The following is a 20,000-nucleotide window of genomic DNA, read 5'->3' as shown; positions in this document are numbered from 1 at the left end:
GACTTCATGTTAACAGTATTATACAACCTGTAATCTTACGGCATTTCAGTATATATATATATATATGTATTTATACTAGCAGGCCGCCCGGCGTTGCCCGGTGGTAAAATAAACATACATATTATATTTTAATTAATACAGAAACTGATACATGTGCATGCGAGTATTATGTTTATTTTTTTAAACAGGTCACTTCTTGTAAGTAAAAAAAAACTGGAGTTGAGATCGAAACCAAAACCTAAAGACAGTGAGTCGGGAATGATAAGGTTAGCTTGACACGACGTTTAACAAGTGTTTTACAACTTACTCATTCTTAACATAAGTAATCTGTCACCTGAATGAATCACGCATGCATATTCGTGATACAGTTGACAAAGAGATAAAAGTCTGGCTACGTCCACGTAACGATTTCTCCATTTTTATCCCTAGCAGTCCTTTTCTTCCGGATGAAAATTGATTAAAAAGGTTTTCACAAGGCTGAATACTCTGTATACCAAATGTCAGGTCCGTAGATCAAAAATTCATTGCGTATATAGGTTGAGAAGTGTCCTCACAAACATTGTCACTCATACCGGGTAGTTAGAACTGAAAACAAGATGAAAATAGAAGTGAAAAAACGTTTCTTTGTTTTCCTTTAACTTATTTTTATCTTTTTAAATTTTTTTATAAATCTTACTTGCATTAGGTTTCGCTTTGTCCTCTGTACATGTATGTGTGAAGCCTGTATATCTTCACGGGTTCTGGTTAATTTTTTTTTTTTTTTTTTTTTCATATCATTTTCACCCCCAAACAAGGCACAGTTCCACTTTGATGTAGGGCCTACTATCTGGGACATAATTTGCAAAGATATTACGTAGGGAGTTGAGCAGCAAGATATGTTTACATTACACTTGAACGTCTGCATGTCGGTACAGTCAGGGAAGCAGGAACTCTGAAAGGAATTCCAAAGTCAAGCAGTCCTAGGGAAGAAATTATTAGAGTAGAAGGCTTTCTGACATCTGGGGATCTCTACTGAGTAGGGGTGGGATTTCGATGCTTGTCGGAGGTATTTACGTTGAGTGGGGTACCAGGGCTTGTAGTTCGGTGGAGCACTTACTATTAAAATACTTGTAAAATGCTGAGATGCAATATTTCGTTGATGGGACAGAGTTTGAAGCCTAGCTGACAGTTCAGGACCTATTATGTTGGCGACTCTTTTTTGAACCCTGTCTAAGAGTGAGAGACTATTGACAGATGCACCAAACGACATCCAGTGGTGAGATCCAATTTGGGAGCTGAAGAGATGTGGAGTTGCCCTTTAGTTACCTTTGCTCCCAAATCCACTTCGGCCAAAAGTGGTCATGCCTCTTAGAGCATCTAGTGCTACGAGATCAAGCTGTCTAAAAATACTGGCTTCCTGGCTTTCAATGCATCAAACATTGGCGTTATTTTTCGTTTCCTTTTGCAAAGCTCAATTATGGACACTTTTCTTCTACAAAACAATCAAACAAAACCAACCCCATGAATAAATATTTTAAGGTATAAAGAAGTTTAAACATAAAACCTTTTTCCCAAACTACTGGATTCGATATTAAATAACCCAAAAAGGATGATATGCCGTAAAACAAAAAGAACCTAACTAATCGTATATCATCACAAGAATTTGAAAGGGTGGGGGTGATTTATGTTGAGCTGAAAATTTTTCACCATGCAATTAGTGGTAATCATATTGGATTACAGGATAGACTACATCTGCAGATTACATCAACTTGTGCCAAACATTTTCCCATAGATTTATAAAATATGAGTAATAATAATTTTTTTTTTTGACTTATTTATAAAATATACTGTCATATTTATTGCATCTCTAGCATTAATAACTGCAACATTTGGGCTATCTTGTTTTTATTTTTCATGTTTATATAAATTTCAATCTGTTCTCTCTCTCTCTCTTCCTCTATCTTTCTTTCTCAATATATATGGCAATTAAGCTACACAGAATTTTCTGCGTTTCACCCTCGTGGGGATTCGTCAGGCTAATACATTATAATTCTGTGCTGTGTAGATTCATTGTCATATATATTTTCAAAAGTTACTACCTAACTCTATCAAGCGCTGAAGTAAATACTGAAGATATGTACATAAAATAATTTTTTTCCCCCTCAAATTAAAGATTTTCTCTTTTATTTCCAAAACGTTAACGTCATAAATGTGCTATAAAATGTGAGTGAGCAGACAATCCTACTGTTTTCTTTTTTGCTTTTTTGCTTTTTTGTTGTATTCTGCAACTTTTTAAAAACTTTTTTACAACAATTATGCCATGAACAATTGTAAACATAGTCATGCCTAAAAATAAGTTTGCAATATGATATATATATATATATATAATGCAAATACATTTTATAATATGTGTATACATATGCCTTTACCGTAAGTTGTAGGAAATAAATGGATTAAAAATGAAAATATGCAAAATCGAAAAAACTCAAAATTCCACCCACTGTTTCGTAAACTTTATCAAAAGAAAAAAAAAAGCTAAAACCGTCACATAATGAGAAGATCTGTAATTTGGGGGGAATATATATATATATATATATATATATATATATATATATATATATGTGTGTGTGTGTATTTCGAATCTCGCTATATTCAGTCACTCTGATGAGTCGTAGATGACGAAACACGTGTCAGTGGATAATTACATTTTAAAAATAATATATATATATATATATATATATATATATATATATATATATATTTATTATTATTGCTATAATACATTTTTAAAAATACCTACAGACACTAGTGTTTCATCAGTGCAGGGTGTCACGATTACCACCGGTTAGGAGATTCGAACCTGGCCACGAAGCCAACTCTGACTCCATTAGCAAGAAACAAACCCACACGGCCAACTTTAACTGCGAGAAATATCGTTGAAATTTAAACATTTATTTTTGAATGTCGAAACATCCGTCCATATGCGTATAGTATGATGTTATAATCATTAGATCAATGTGAACTTAAGTGGCCGACTTTCATTTCAACTGTAACAGCCCAACATTAAGAACCGAATTCTTAAAGGGGCTGACATAATTATTACTATAATAATTTTTTCAAATACCTATAGACACTAGTGTTTCATCCTTTTGGGAATCATCAGTGCAGGGTGTCATGATTACCACCGGTTGGGAGATATATGTGATAAGGTATAACAGATTTAAATTTATGTAGAAAGGGAAGACGTATAGATATATATTAAATACACACACACACACACACACACACACACACACACACGCACGCACGCACGCACACACACACACATATATATATAGATAGATATATATATATATAGATATATTGCATTATTTAAATAAAATAGAAAAAAGAGGAAGAGGATGCAAAGGACATAATTCGAAAACAAGAAACCATCGAGTGTTTAAGTTGTCTACATTGTTTTTATTGATAATAGCTTTGGAGGCGAGAGACATAATAGAATCCTATTCTTTGTTTAATTGTATTTGTTGGGTGGACTATAAGAGTTGGTTCGATGAATCGTCGTGTAGATTTGTTTTGGATAGGTTTAATTAAAGTGGCAACGTTCAATTAAAGAGGACATAAATTACAAAACAACTTGTAACTCGTCGTTTTGTTTTATTAAATCTGTCTGGCACATTTGGTGAAGTCATTTTTAAAAACTTGTTTAATATATTAATAAATATAGTTCTTCCTTTTTCTATTGAGGTGAATTTTCGGCAATTCTAATAGTTTTCATTGGTCAAATACGAAAAGATGTAATCGTTATTCAACAGTCAAGTTGTATTCGTTTAAAAATTGGTTTCACTATTTTCCTTTCTTTACAGATATTTTTCCATGTAAAGTTGGAAATACATTTTATAATTTGTGTCCACATATATTTTTTTTTATCAATTACCAAAAATTCCACTTCTCCAATGGGAAAAGACTTTTTAAAAATATATTAAACATGCTTCAAAAGAATTATCAAATATATATTTGATTCGGACTAGCCTATTTTTCGTTTTTCACTTTATTATTGGAAGAAATATAATTTATTTTGCCCCCTTTTTTTTTTCTGCTACAGAATTTGAACTGATCCAAACGGACTTTTGTCGAATTAAACTTAGGTTAGGATTAAAAAAATGAAACAAATTTTTGTATACTTTTTGATAAAAAAAAAAAAACAATGTTTTGCCATTTCTCTTCATACGTAGACTATTATATGTATTTAAATTAAACTTTAAATTATTTCTTTCTTATCGTAATGCTTTTTTTCTTTTTAATTTCCAGTTCGTTTTTATTAGTTGTGTAGGGCTTTAAGTAAATTTTATGAATACACAATTTTTTCTCTAAGTTTATTTTTTACCCATACTAAATATAATTTTTTTTAAATAATTACCCAATGAGAGGTAACCATAATAATGTTCAGAAAATGTATTTTATAATGGGGAAAGATTATTTAAAATTTATAACTTATTGTCGACAATAATTAACTTTTTAGAGGCGGGGCATTTAAAACCAATAATATTCCTTGGGGAAGATTATTTAAAATTATTGATAATCATAAAATACTCTCCACAATATTTTTTTCTTTATGATTTCTTAAATATATAGTCTCTGGAGAAAAAAATTTATATATATATATATATATATATATGTACTCCTATAAATTTTCTTTTTTATGTATTCATATTAAAACCCCTTTTTTTCTATTTATTTAAAAAGAAAATACAACTTTGTTATATATGAGTCGTAGAATTGCATTTATCTGCAAAAGATCTAGCTAATTTGCATATTCATTTAAACATTCGTTTTAATTAATTCCCTATTAGTTTTTTTAGTTTTCTTATGGGATGATCATCTTTAGTCAACTATTATGTGTAATTATATTCATGCAGATATTCTACATGATTTATACTTGCGTAATATTTGCATAAAAAGATTATAATAAACACAAACCTCTTTCTATATATATTTATGTATGTGTATATACATATTTATTTAAAAAATTTTAGCCTACCAAACTCCTCTGTCAGATTTTGGTCTACAGACATGAAACTTAATATATAGGATATCCGAACCCATGCGAAACTTTATATTTGGGTTTTAGCCAGGGAATATTGGTGAAAATTTTTAAAAAATGAGATTTACCAGGTGAAGGGCGAACGATGGCATTACGAATATGCATGTGTAACGTAATAGCTATTGGTTCATGTTTTGGCCTTGCAGCAAACGTCTTCATAAGTCAGGCATTAACATTAAAGGAAAAAGTAAATCATAAGCTAAACGTTTTGGTTTCGATTCTCCGTGGCACACAAGTCATTTTTTTTACTTTTTAAATCATTACTATATATTGGGTCCAATATAATATGATAAATACGAAATCTGCATTAATCAAAATATCATATTTAAGCGTATTTTACAATGGCGGACGGCCTGCTAATATATATATATATATAATGAAATACTGTAATGCCATAGGATTACAGATAGTATAATACTGTAAACCTAAAATCCAAATAAATATTAGTATCAATATTTATAAGACGATCCCAAGCAGATAAAGAAAGCTCAAGATGTGAAATAGAGCAATAATATAAGTGGAAATTCTGAATTAAATTATGTAAAATTACACACTCACTAATAATTAAGTGGAAAATAGTATGACAGGTCAGTATGTGTAGAAATTTAGACAACTCGTGTAGATTATGTCTGAATGAAAAATTCTAAACCTTTGAACCTCCAAAAATCTGTTAAGCTGTAGAAGTGAAATAGCAAACAACTGTACACACAATAAACTGTAAGGATAACAATACATAAGAAAAATTAAATAATTAAATCGTATTTACTCTTATCCTCGAGTGACTTTTAGGCTACGATAATGCGGTGGACGTATTAGTAAAAGAAAAGAAAATATTACGTCCTTTTTATTTAACTTTTTAAGATACCCATGTTTTGCATAGAGAAAATCCGTATTAGATAATATGCATTTTAATTATCTTTGGAACAGAAACGGAAACTAAATCTTCAAGTAAACGACTTGGTAATCTTGGTTTGATGGAACCAGGATACAAAAAGTGTCTGCGTGTGTGTGTGTGTGTGTGTGTGTGTGTGTGTGTGTGTGTGTGTGTGTGTGTGAAATAAGTTGGCCAAGGATGTTGTTAAAAAGGAGAACAGGCAGTGATCGTGGCGCAGATAAACAAACTTGCAAACAATATTTTGATTGTCTAAAGATTTCATTTTTTTCTTCCTCTTTTTATTTTGCCTTCTCTCTCTCTCTCTCTCTCTCTCTCTCTCTCTCTCTCTCTCTCTTTCTCATTCTCATTCTCATATACATACATACACATCCATAAACAAGCAGGTTGCATTTGCTGCTTGATTTGATGTTGTTTACTATTTATTACTCTATTTCTTCCTGGACGAATTTTTTACCAACTTATTCTGCTTTCCTATTGGGCGACATTTTATCTTTGGATGGCTTTCAAATTCTCTCCCCCCCCTTCTTTGTTTAAGCGCTTTCTCTTTCATTCTTTAGTTATTTTGTCTTTACTTTCCCTTCATGATTGTTTTTTCTTCATCATTTTTCTATTTCTTTATTCATTTTTTTCTTTTATCTTTTTTTTCTTGTCCCTCATTCTTTCTTTTTGTTCCTATCCCATGTTTTACCCCCTCCAATCTAACCATCGCTTACTTTCAGATAACGAATTGAAACTCTTCTATATAATTCATGCAAAAATGTAAAGAAACAGAAATCTCTCCAGACAAGGCATGAAGCCACTTGATGAAAGGAGTTTAAAAAAAAGTTAAACAAAAAAAAACTTACGACAGTTATGAGGCTGCAAAAAATAAAGCCAAAATCCACTTTCTGCTCTTTTTTAATAATGAATTGAAACTTTTTTCTTTCAGTCCTTTTTCTTTTGTTTTTTGGCCTCCCGACAAAAGAGTGATTAGACCTTGTAATTCATTCGTCCGTTCGTTTGTTCACACTTTTCTCAATAACCATGCCTTGGATTTTTTAAATTTGCACAAACGTTAGTCATGGTGAAAGTAAACTTTTGCCATGGAGATCTCGACATCCTTCTACATACAGCGCTTGGAATTCCCAAATTGGTCACCCATCTGGTACTGACCAGGCTCACTGTTGCTTAACTTCAGTGATCTAACAAGAACCGATTTGTGATTATGCCTATAGAGTAACACCTAAACATCCTATTAAACAATATGTAAATTACTAAACCAGAACACTTGACCGTTTTAAACAAACTATTGCAAACAATTACTTGTATACAAGTCAGTATTTAAACCAAAGCTGAGAAGGTGTATAGAAGTGGAGGGGGGGGGGTCATACCTCTCACCCCTTTCCCCCACCCAATAGTATCAGTTTATAAGTAAACAATAGATCCAAAACGATTTGAACTTTCGATAGCCTATTCCAGAGACTGCAACTGAATCCATTAAACCACTTACAAACACATTTCATTATATTATAATAATAATTATTATTAGCGCATAAGGAGAACTGGTTATCTACTAGCTGTATCTATTCAACCAAAATGTTTTTTTCTTTTGCAAACAAGGGAATGTCACTTGCAAATACAAAGTTACATCCATTTTTAGATGCCATTTGTTTGAAAACAATTTTGCCCCAATCAATTCGAGCATGATGGTGTAGTATATGTTCTGCTGTAAAGATGTTATCCTCCCAGCCATTATCTCATTTTTGTAGTATCTGTTCTGTGATAATGACACCGTCCTCTCGGGGGGGGGGAGTATCTATTCTGTTGTAATGATACCATCTTTTCAGGCATTGCCTCCATTTTGGGGAGAGGGTAGTATAACATGTTCATTCATCATGCTACGATCTTCCCAGACATTACCTCCTCCTTTGGGGAGATAGTGTAGTATGTGTTTGTTCGTCATGATAAAATCCTTTCAGACTAATATTAATAATGGATTAAAATGGCTGACTCGTGTTTAGTATTATTGCACTTTGAAATTTGGAAATGATTTGAAACTGTTAATTAGAAAGTAATTTCTAGCTTTAATTAAAGTTTAAAGTCAAAAAGCATTTAATACAGTTCTTTTGTGCTCTTAATCCAAAGGTCTGGTGGTTTCGATTGTTTCGTTTTATGGCATATCAACCCTTTTTGGGTTTTTTAATGCCAAATCCAGTATTCATGTTGTATCCCATTATTTTGTAGAAGATTTTTATTCTTCAATCCCTTTGTATCTTCAATCGCTAGTTTGTAGTGTTTGGTTTGTTTGTCTTGTAGTGGATTTTATCGTTTTTGTTCCCTGATTTGCAGAACATGAATGAGTTTTGCAGTGGGAGAGGGAAAAGGGTTACAGTATTAATGTTTGGTACATTTTAAGTTAGGGAACCAGGTCCCTGCTTCCCTAACTGTATAACATTCAGAAGTTCAAGTGTAACGTGAACCGACATCTTGCTGCCCAAATCCCAAAATAGTGCCCCAGTAGTTGCTGCCCCTGATAGTAGTCCCCTACACCAAAGTGGCAATGTGCCCGGTTTGGGGTGAAAATGTAATAAAAAAAAAAAAAGAAGGAAACCAATTGGGAAGTGAGTGAGTGAGGGAGAAAGAGGAAAAGGGAAAAGGTGGGGTTGTTGTTTTTGGTTTTGCAGAACATAGTTAAGTTTTGCAAAAGAGAATTGAAAGGCAAAAACCCGTCAATGTTAGGTGCCTGTTATCTCAGGAAGCCAATATCTTCAGACATCCTGATCTGGTGGCACCAGGTAATCCAATCGAAAATATTAATTTTTCTTGTGAGAATTTAATGCGGAAATAGCGAGTTGATCTTAATACAGAACTAACATAGCCGTTACGTTGCAAATGGACAAAGAAATAAATAAATAATCCGGGTTGATATTTTTTTCGTTTTTAACAAATGTTTTTATTACCATTGCTCTCCTGTTTTGACATCATTTGAAGTCTCTCGCTGCCACATGTCCATCTAACCTGAATCGAGTTTCCCCTTCTTCCAACTGACTTTCTTTCTTTCCCGTGCATGTGGTGTATTTTTCTCCTTTTTTTTTTCCTTCTTGTGCACACTTCCTAATTTACATATCCGCCTTTTTTCAGCTACTTTTTTTTTTTTACTAATCTCTTTGCAAGTCAGCCATCCTTCACTGCTGCTGCTATTTTCCCACATGCTCATATGCACTGTGTTATAGAATCATTCTAACTTGTTTTATTCTTTAAATCTTTTTATCTTTCACTTCTGGTCGTTTCTGTTTGCCTAACTCTAACCCTATTTCCTTCATTTTGTTATATATATATATATATATATATATATATATATATATATATATATATATATATATATATATTGGGACCCTATGCAAACAGGTAGAAATTATGTTAACTAGTATGAATTTTGGCAGGGGTCACATTAGTACATATCAGGATATTCTGGCAGCAAATGGAAATCGACCATCTGCAGCTAACGTGCTTAAGGTCAGGGTTCAAAGGTTCACTCATAAGACAAAACACGCTAGAAATGCAAGTGTCGAATAATATGACATAGCGAAAGATACAACATGCTTCTGAAAATGTAGAGACAGTCTAAGTGAATATTGCCTTAAGACTCTGCCTGTATGCCGACCATCTTAAAGCTAAATAAGAAAATTAAGTACACAAGATAATTTACATGGTATCGTGGTCTCCCCCTCCCCCCAAAGCGTAAACTGTCTGAATGGAGTCTTTGAAACCTCAGGGAGTCTCCATTGTTATGCATACATAAGTAGATTCATTTTGAGTTGAACGGAAGCTCAACATCCACGGGAGGATTGACAGTGGACCACACATGGAAAAGCGGCAGTAGAGGGAATGAGGTGCTGCCGACTGAGTCTTTCACTAGCGATAGTGTGCATGTGTACAGGTGCCCATTTGTTGGAAACGACATGTACAAGCTATTCGTTTAACGTGAAATATTACAATTCTTCTGCTCTATGCAACTCGCATAAGTTACTTAGTTGTAGCTAATGCAGTAATGAAGGAGGATTGTTAAAAACATGTGATATTCAAATATTAGGTCGGTGCAATATATTTGTAGAAGGACATTTTAAAACCATTGTAATTTATTTCGTGCATGTTGCTATTACTTAAACATATCACCATGATTAACTTATAACTTTTTTTTCTTTTAGATTATTAAATAATCATTCATATTCTCGCACATATTGACCCTTTTTTACTCAACAAAAAGAGGCATCTTCCATCATGATGGTCCTGGATATGACCTAAAACTATATCCGATGGTGAGGCGCCACCTTACGGGCCTTGGGGAGTGTGGAGCCACACTTTAATTGCCATTGCTCCCAGGTCCACTCTGACCCGAAGTGGTAGTACCTGTTAGGGTCCCAACTATGGGTTAAATAGAATCCGACTTAAAAAAAAAAATATACTCCATTAAAAATCGTTCCTCAAAATAACTAGATTTGGCATTAAATAACCTGAAAAAGGTTGATATGCCGTAAAACAAAAACAACCAACCAATCCATCATGATAATGCTCGTCCTCACACAGCACTACTAACCAGAGATCTAGTATAATTTGGTTGGGAAATCTTGCCTCTTCCTGTATATTCTCCTGACCTAGCTCCCTAGGATTATCATTTATTTTAAGGATTACAAAACCATTTAGGTGGCCTTAGCTTAATATCATAAGAGGATATGTAAGATGAATTAGATTCATAGTTCAAATCAAAAACTAAAGAATTTTACAAGACCTTTATAATTCGCTGATAAATGGAATCAACTTATAGAGAGCGAAAGTTGTTATTGTTATGAATAAAGACTTTCAAAATCGGTGTTTTGCAATTTCAAGATGAAATTTTAAATCGGCAAAACCTTTTGCACGGATCTAATACTGAATAGCAATTACCTTGAAGTGAGATTGTCTGACCTTGAAATTTTGCAAGGATAGAAGTATATAATAGAAAAGATTTCTTTGTTGATCGGATTAGAATTAGTATAAAATTACAGACGAGTAACTAGAGAAAAGTGGATGTACGTAGGGAGTTTAAGAAATACAATAACACTATTGAGAGATAATCTGGACTGGAAAGGTAGAGTTTTTAGTGTCTGTTTTTATTTGTGTTGCATTATAGTGAGCGTTGGGTCTACAAAATTGAGGACAAATTTCGATTAAACAAATATGTAAAAATAGTCTAGTTTACTGGATGTGTTAATAGTTTCAATTTCGTGTCTCAACACTTGATTATTTTAAGGCCATCCAGACTTTGTTAGTTTGGACATTTTAAGCTGTAGTTAAATATGGAGTTGCATTTATTTATGAATGTTGTGGCCTCTAGAAGATGAAGAACAAGGCGCTCGTGTATGACAGAGGAACAAGTAATCAGAAAGGATCTGTAAGTTTGGAACTTAGGCCAAAATCTTTTTTCTGGAACAATCTGGAGAAATACTTAAAAAAATGGTTAACAAACTGTTCAATGCTTGTAGCAAATAAGTTAAACCAGAAATGTTTCAGATGAGAACTGATAATTTAGATTACTCGGACTGATATCCTCATTTTGCAGATTATTTTTACGTTTTGTCAATATAACATCTGACCTCTTTTAGTTGCATCTTTTCAAAGTCTGGAACCTGTATGCAATTTCTAACTGGTCTCTGAGGAAGGTTGGAGATTACATCAGCCGAAATGTTGTGCAAATGACAACCAAGGATTAATTCTTCAAATTTTATTCAATTTATCCACTGGCAAAGTGGATAACGTACTTGGTAAAATTCAGTTATAAATTTACTCTTCTGGAGGTTGAAGGTTCAATCCTCAGTGCAGGCGACACTGAAAATACAATTGCAAATTACTTAGGACTTCTATTTGGTCATGACTGACAGAATAAAAGTATGCTATACTCATCGATTAAATAAAGGACTCTGTTTGAAATTCTATGCAGAACGTACATGTAGGGGTTACACCAAACGAAATGTTGTGAAAATTACATTTAAGATAAGAACAGTAGTCTGAATAATACAAATCGCCATAGAAGTTAACATTTGAGTAGATGGATTCATAAAAAAAGTGGTCATATCAGACATTGCTTAGACAAAGTAATTTTTTTTTTTTTTTTTTAATACATTTCAGAGTACTTAAGAAAATTGAAGAATTTGGGCTCTTTCTGTCTCAAGAAATAATGGATATTACTTGTTATGACGAGTCTCTTGTGAAGCAAGGGTTGCACAATCTTCAAAAACACCTTTTATTAATTGGCGCTAACAGAGTTCAAGACGGTTATGCAAGGGAGATAACTAGCATTACCTAAACAGAAATAATCATTTTTTTTTTTTTTTTTTTTTTTTTTGCAAGAGATAATTTGGGACACTAAATAATCGATCGAACAATGAAACAATTTCAATTAAAAAGGACCTCGTCTCCACAAGAACACAGTCCCATAATTCATAGCCGGAAGGATGATATGTAATCATGCCTATCCCAGTAGTAGCAACAATACTAGTAAAAGTAGGCCTGGCAGAACTTGAACCCTTCACGCCAATTTCACAGTCCGCACCTCTAATAGCTAGATTATACCATTTCCTTTTGAAGAATAATGTTCACTTTACTGTGTAACCAGTAGTTCTTGGTTTTATATCTTCATGCTACACAAAACTTTTATTATAAAACAACTTGTCTGATTATGTATATAAATCACCCATGACAATTATGTGGCATTTTGATGAATTTCAATTTGGATTTGGATTGCGTAGAATCTGGAGTGGTTTATATGCTGTCTAGGATGATTAATCGCAGGATGCCATTTAATAATAGAAAGGGAGGTGACGGTGGTTCAGTGGTTAACGACACAGACTAACAATCTGGGCGTTCCAAGTTCGAATCCAGTTCATGCCACAAAAAAAAAAAGAAAAAAAAAAGAAAAACTTATTTAGGATGTTAGCAACCATCTTGTGGTCCCTCTTGTAAATACCCGATCTTTTTCTAAAAAGAATTCTGGATAGAAAAAATTTGGAAAAATATTGGGGAAACCAATGCCAACAACAAAAATCTTCAGATTTATACGATATGATGATGATGATGATGATGATGAATGATTAGAAAATACAAAGATTAAATATTACAAAATTATTTCTGGGAAGAAAAAGATAGTAAAAAAAAACTGATAGTAGATGATCTGAATTGAAAATCGAAAAAATTAGAATTTTTGTGAATATCATAATTGGAAAAATTTGAACCTAATTTCCGATTCCAAAAACGATTCTTTTATTTTATCTTTTTTGTTTGTTTAAAATTTAATTTTCCCTTGCTGGTATTAATAATAAAATGATATTTATTGATTTTTAAACAATCAGTATAACTAAAATCTATAGACCACAATAAAAAAATTTAAATAAAAAGGATACTAGAAAAATGGCATGGTAAAAATGACACAAGTGGATAAAAAGAAAAAAATAAGAAAAAAGAAAATAGTTTTCTTTCTTTCTTTCTTTTCTCTTTGTGGTAATGTCGTTTTAAAAATAAGTTACTGGCTAATCTATTTCTGTTTTTATTTATTACAAAAATGGTATTGGTCGATTTGTTCAATTGTTTGATGCAAAAATTCAAATAACATTCTATCAACTTACGACAAATTACTGCTAATTGGTTTTGTTCTAAAGGAGAAATAAATCTTTATTTCCTTTACGAGTTTTAATCAAGGACAAAAAATTTGAGAAAAAATGCTTAGAAAGGAAAGATCTACTTGTGTAATATACACCCCCCTCCCTAAAAAATTGTGGAAATATATGCATATATTACACAAGTTCTATAGTAATCCAAACATAAAAATTAAAAAAAAAAAAAACTTATTTAGAAAGAATAATGAATCAAGAAGGCATATCCTAGAATGTTCTAAATGTTTTTAGAGTTCTTGTAAAAACAAGGGGATTCATTAGCTGAAACATTAAAGGAAGTCTGGATCGATTAATTAAGAGCTGTGGGTTTCGGGGATCAGTAAAATCATATTCAAAACTTCTCTGCTCAATTAAGTAAATTATAATTCATTGAAAGTTGTTTAATGTCATTTGGATTTGAATTATAATTGGAGTTCAGTGAAAAAGATTGGAATATTTCAATGAATAAAGTATAATACAGATTGACAGACGATAATATGATGAGTTGTGTGTGCGTATATATGTTCGTTAATGTTTGTGCGTATGACTAGAAGAAAATGTTGCAAAGACGAGCGCCCGCAGTGGGGCATACTTATGACACCAGTATGTAGACTTGGGTCAACTGGGCTCCACTGGGTTATTGAATGTAAATTTGGCTTTTTTTAAAGGGTTTAGACGGCTCTCACAAAAACCATTTTAAATAAATTCAGAAAAATTTCTGATTGTTTTTATTTAGGATAGTGCATGCGCAGACAATATGTGTACAAACACGTTTATGCATTTTGATTTCACATGGATGCTACAATGTTAATTTCAACAAAAGATTCTGTTTTAGAATTTTTAAAACATAAGCACAACAGATAAAAAAAAATGCTAAGTAATATTCAGTTCTAAGTGATGGTTTTCTGAAGGTTGAAAGTTCAATCCCTAGTACGGGCAATACTAAGAATACACTTATGAATTATTTAAGCATTCTACCTGGTCATGGCTGACAAAACAAGAGCAAGCTTCCCCTGTTGAATAAATAAAGGAGTTCTGAGTAAAATTTTAAGGATCCAATGATAGTATTAAACTAGATAAATAATTTAATGAATAAAATAAAATAAGAGTTGATATGATGATGATGATGATGATGATGATGGGTAAAGTAAAATTACGCATCAGTATGCAAAAATAACGCAATGATTATAATGCCAAACTAATTTAAAATAATTCCGATTTCTGTTTGACTATCTACCCATTTCCGCTAACATTTTTACAATATTTTCCTTTTTTGTTTAAATTTTTAAAAACATTTTTGGCCTCTTTCTTTTTAAAAAAAGATTATATTCTCAAAATATCAGACTTCAATCACCCCGGTTATCTTAAAAAAATCAATTTTACTGATTTGTATTTGTGGTTGATCTGGAAAATGAATGGATATACGAAGATATAAAAAACAAACTACAAGACCCTTTTTCGTTTGTCCATAGGTCATATCATTTTAACACCTGGTTCCCTGCATTGCTATAGCCTTCTTAGACTCTTCCATGTTTATTTACTAGCAAATTACCTTTCTCTCTTCATTTTATGTTAGCTTTTTTTTACAATATCATGTGGTATATTTGCTGGGAATCCATAAATAGCAAAGACCTCTCAATTTATTTTGCTTTATAATTGAAAATTATAGAATTAAAAAAAGAAATAACTAAAATGGGATTCAATGCTGAGAAGAGTTCACTTACTTTACTTTATTGTATGAACACTTTCTGGGTGCACAAGTATTATTCAGTGCTTTGCTAATCTTTCCACCATTTAGCAAAGGAAGCTCTACATCGCAACAGATCATATCAGTCCAGTGCTTTGGAGGCCTACCACACAAAAAGTGTCCCATTTTTTTTTTCTTCTTCTACATATATTATCTCCTTTTCTTCACTACACATATTTTTTTTTTGTTCTCACTAATCTGACCTTATTCATTAGTGAGGGTCTTTTTTCCGAATAAAGAATGGGCTTTTCTATTATCTGAAAAATATACAAATGTTATTGAAGCGTTATATGAATTGAATAAAGCTTCTTCCACATAAAGTTTTTTTTAGCCATTATTTGTCATAACGTGAGATATTTTCCCCTTTTCCTTTCCGTGCGTAATATATGTAGTAAGCTATTAAAATATATATAGCAATAAATTTCCACATCTCATACCTGTTAGGACTCGTCAGGCTAAAATGCATTACAAGGATAAAACATGAAAAATTTTGTGTAGCTGAATTGCCATATACATTTTTATAACTTACTGTCTAGCTCTACTCAGGTATTGAGCACTGAAGTAAATACTGAAAATCTATACATAAAATTATATTTCTATATAAAATTTTATGTAGAAATAAATTTTATGTAGATAGATGAAATAATATATATACCTTTGTGTTTATATTTATATAACATGGGACACTACTTTTTCTGTGTACTGTATATCCCCAAATTCGTTTAGTAGACGACCAGTATCAAATATTCACGGGTCATCTTGATAAAACATAACCTTTTCCTATACTTTTTACTTGAGTCACCACATATCAAGGCCTGATGGCCACTCGAGGATAAGGGTTAATGAATGTAAGGTGATGATGTAGTCATCACTTATGGTGTAAATTGAGTAGAATTTGATTATTTATGAGGACGGCTTAACAGGAACTTGTTTACGTTAGATTTGAAGTCTACCATGTTGTATTTAACTGGAAAGCATGCCAGCGGAACAGTGTGCCAAAGGTGGGCAGTTGTGGGAAAGAAGCTTTATTCATGGAATCTGTTTAGATTTAGGCACAGATAGAAAGTGGGGGGAAAATCATATATAGTGGTTATAGCTAGTCGTTTCTTTTTGTGAAAGTTTGGAAAACGGAGAGCATAGATTGGAGTTCAATCGAGCGCTTACCATGAAAATAGCGATAGAGCAGAGACAGGCTCTGATTTGCTGAATTACATCAATTTGATATTATCTACTGTGCACAGTTATCTCCCCCACCTTAACAAACAAACACAATTCATAGAATTTTAGTAGTACGTGTGTATATATATATATATATATATATATATATATATATATAGTGATCTAAGTACAGTTTGTATCCGCAGGGTAAAACTACAGAGGATCTTTACTGTGTCTAAATAATAGTAATCAGTGATAACTAGAACTGTTTATGCAAACACATGGCATGGCTACATATCCAGGGTTTGTCTCAATCGCAGTTTTGATGAACCTGGTGTCTTCAAGTCAAAAGATAAGTGTCCATTCTGTTTTTTGCCTAAATAAATCGAGTTTATTAAGACTACGATTGGAACATCTGTCTATGTAGCTGTAATGTTTGTATGAATAAAAAATTTTGACGTTTTATTTATGCAAATATATTACTACTACATATCCAGAACGCGTTCCAATCGTAGCCTTAATAAGTTCGACTTTTCTATATATATATATATATATATATATATATATATATATATGTAAAAAAAAAAAAAAAAAAAAAAGAGAACGACCGCCTAAAACCACTAACCTAGTTCTAAAACAAATCCTTTGTTTGATAAAATGCATGCCCATTGGCTGGTAGGAAGGGGCGCGGTGGATACTAGAAAGCTGATTGGCCGACTAGAAATCCTCAACATATATAAAAACAAGAAGCAACGACAGAATTCGCGCATAAGCCTGACGAATCCTATAGTTGGATGAAACGCAGAATATTCAGTGTAGCTTAATCGCCATATATATTTTATAAATTATATATATATATATATATATATATATATATTGTATTACCGTTTTATCTGTCTAGTTACATGTTTCCGCTACCGAATCATATCAACGATCCAGTAACTTCGTCAGACTTGGACAGAAGTCTAAGTCTGATGAAGTTACTGGATCATTGATACGATTCGGTAGCAGATAAAACGGTAATAAAATAAATATATATTTGCTCTGCAATAGCATTGAGCACCTTCAAGTTTTCACTATTTACCAGTTTTGCTATATATATTGTTTTTCTTAATTTTTCCCTTAACTTTTTCTTATTATATATATATATTTATAATTATTATCAAAAAGTCAATCTTGAAAAAAGCAAAACTTATCAAGATCATAAAAGTTCAAGAGGAGCAAAAACTTTATTATATCATTAGAACAATAAGAAAAAGTTAAGGGAAAAATTAAGAAAAACAACTCTCTAGGTCATAGCATTTCGTAACTAAATGCTTCTCATCAGAAGGAGGATAAGAGCCAGAATTATGCTGATATAGAAAAATCTGGCTTAATGATACTTAGACATGAAATGAGAATGAAGGAATAGGATAATATGGTCATAGTAATTAAAAGTAGGTACAACTAGGTACGTGTAAAATGAATGCCGATGTTCAAAATGTATAAACATTTTGACCCCTCCTTTTACTTAAAAATTCACTAAAAATCAGGGAATAAACCAATTTTTATGAAAGTTTCAGTATTTATCAAATAATGATCGCAGAATATAATGAACTAATTATTTTTATTTAAATCTTAGTGGAAATGTATTATTTTGTTTAAACAAAAAATACCTTTACTAAATTTACGGTTTTCAGTAGTAAATAAAAAATGCAAGAATTTATTTTTGCTTTTTTTATATAAATAAAGCATTGTAATCTGTAACAAAAAAAAAAAAAAAAATTTTTACAGTAACATTACAAAAAAAGCCCTAAAGTCCGTATGAATGAATTCGATATAACTCGAAGAAAAATGAATTTCTCGAACTACCGATATTACCATTGAATTAAGCATTGTTTATTGAATATTTTCACACAAAAAAAATTATAATAGCAAAAATATTTCTACTTTTTTTTTTAAACTATAGATTTTGCATAATTTTTATATGCAACATTTTAATAATTTCCTTGCTTGCAAGAACGTGAAACTTTCAGCGTAACATAATTTTTATATAATCTTGAACAATAATTTAAAAAAAAAAATTAATTTAAAAACAGGAACATAAAAAATAATTTTTAAGTAAAGGGAGGGGTTAAAATCTATAAACATATTGACCCCTCCCTTTACTTAAAAATTCACCAAAAATCAGGGAATAAACCAATTTTAATGAAATTTTCTGTATTTATCAAATAATGATCACGGAATATAATGAACTAATTATTTTTATTTAAATCTTAGTGGAAATGTATTATTTTGTTTAAACAAAAAATACCTTTACTAAAGTTATGGTTTTCTGTAGTAAAAAAAAATGAATGAATTTATTTTTTGCTTTTTTATGAAAATAAAGCATCGTAAATTGTAACAATTAAAAAAAAAATGAATGAATTTATTTTTTGCTTTTTTATGAAAATAAAGCATCGTAAATTGTAACAATTAAAAAAGAAAAATTATTTTTTACAGGAACATTACGAAAAAAGACCCTAAAGTTTGTATTAATGATTCTGATATAATTTGAAGAAAAATGAATTTCTCGAACTACCAATATTATCATTGAATTAAGCATTGTTTATTTAATATTTTCACACAAAAAATTACAATAGCAAAAAATATTTCTACTTTTTTTTTTTTATTACAGGTTTCGCATAATTTTTATATGTAAGATTTTAATGTTTTCCTTGCTTGCATGAATGTGAAACTTTCGGCATACCTTAATTTTGATATGATCTTGAACATCCCCCCTCCCTCCTAGAATTACATGGTCATTTTTAACCAATCTTTCGCCTTGCTGAAATTTCAGGCTTCCATATAATCTGCGTTTATAAAACTTCTGTTTGATGCGATTTTGCAAATGGCAGAATCCCCTGATTTTAGACTAATCAAGCTATTTTTTTGTACAAACAAGGTGTTTTTTTTTAAATTTAATTCAATATCTTAGGACTTTACTTTACTAATTATCTTTGAAATAGACCCAGAAAACTAATATTTATCTTTAAAAAGGATTTTTACAATGAATTTATTTAACTTCAAAATTTAGCTGAATTGGTTAACTCGCCGTGAAAACATTTTTCATAACATTTTTTTTTTTTTCACGTGTACAATTTTTTTTTCTTCTTTTGGAGATTAACTTTAGTCTTTTAATCTTTCAAATACAATAAAAAAGTAGTCGGAAACTTACCAAAAAATTATCATAAATCGGCTTTCAAAACTATGTCCCCCTATCTTTATTCGTCCATTTTTGCCCGTACCTAGGTACAACATATAAGGGTAAATCGAAAGGGTAGTAAGCAATGATATATATATATATATATATATATATATATATATATATATATCACTAAGCACTACAGACGCTAGCAATGCATACCATTCTCACAACGAGACAACATTTTTGTAAACAAATCGGTATTTTACTTTTTTATCACTAAAATTCAG

General features: G+C 31.4%; 1 protein-coding gene across 4 annotated transcripts in view; it reads left to right on the top strand.

The window, feature by feature from the left end:
* LOC145253622 (TBC1 domain family member 1-like) overlaps window positions 1–20,000 on the top strand; it is a 386,800-nt gene that overhangs the window by 165,365 nt on the left and 201,435 nt on the right. The window lies entirely within an intron of this gene.

The sequence above is a fragment of the Euprymna scolopes genome, chromosome 3 (genome assembly GCF_053919585.1).
Source record: "Euprymna scolopes isolate OS-2025 chromosome 3, ASM5391958v1, whole genome shotgun sequence".
In the NCBI taxonomy this organism is placed as follows: Eukaryota; Metazoa; Mollusca; class Cephalopoda; order Sepiida; family Sepiolidae; genus Euprymna; species Euprymna scolopes.
Note: the sequence above shows the minus strand (reverse complement) of the source record. Positions and strands in the feature narration are given on the sequence as shown.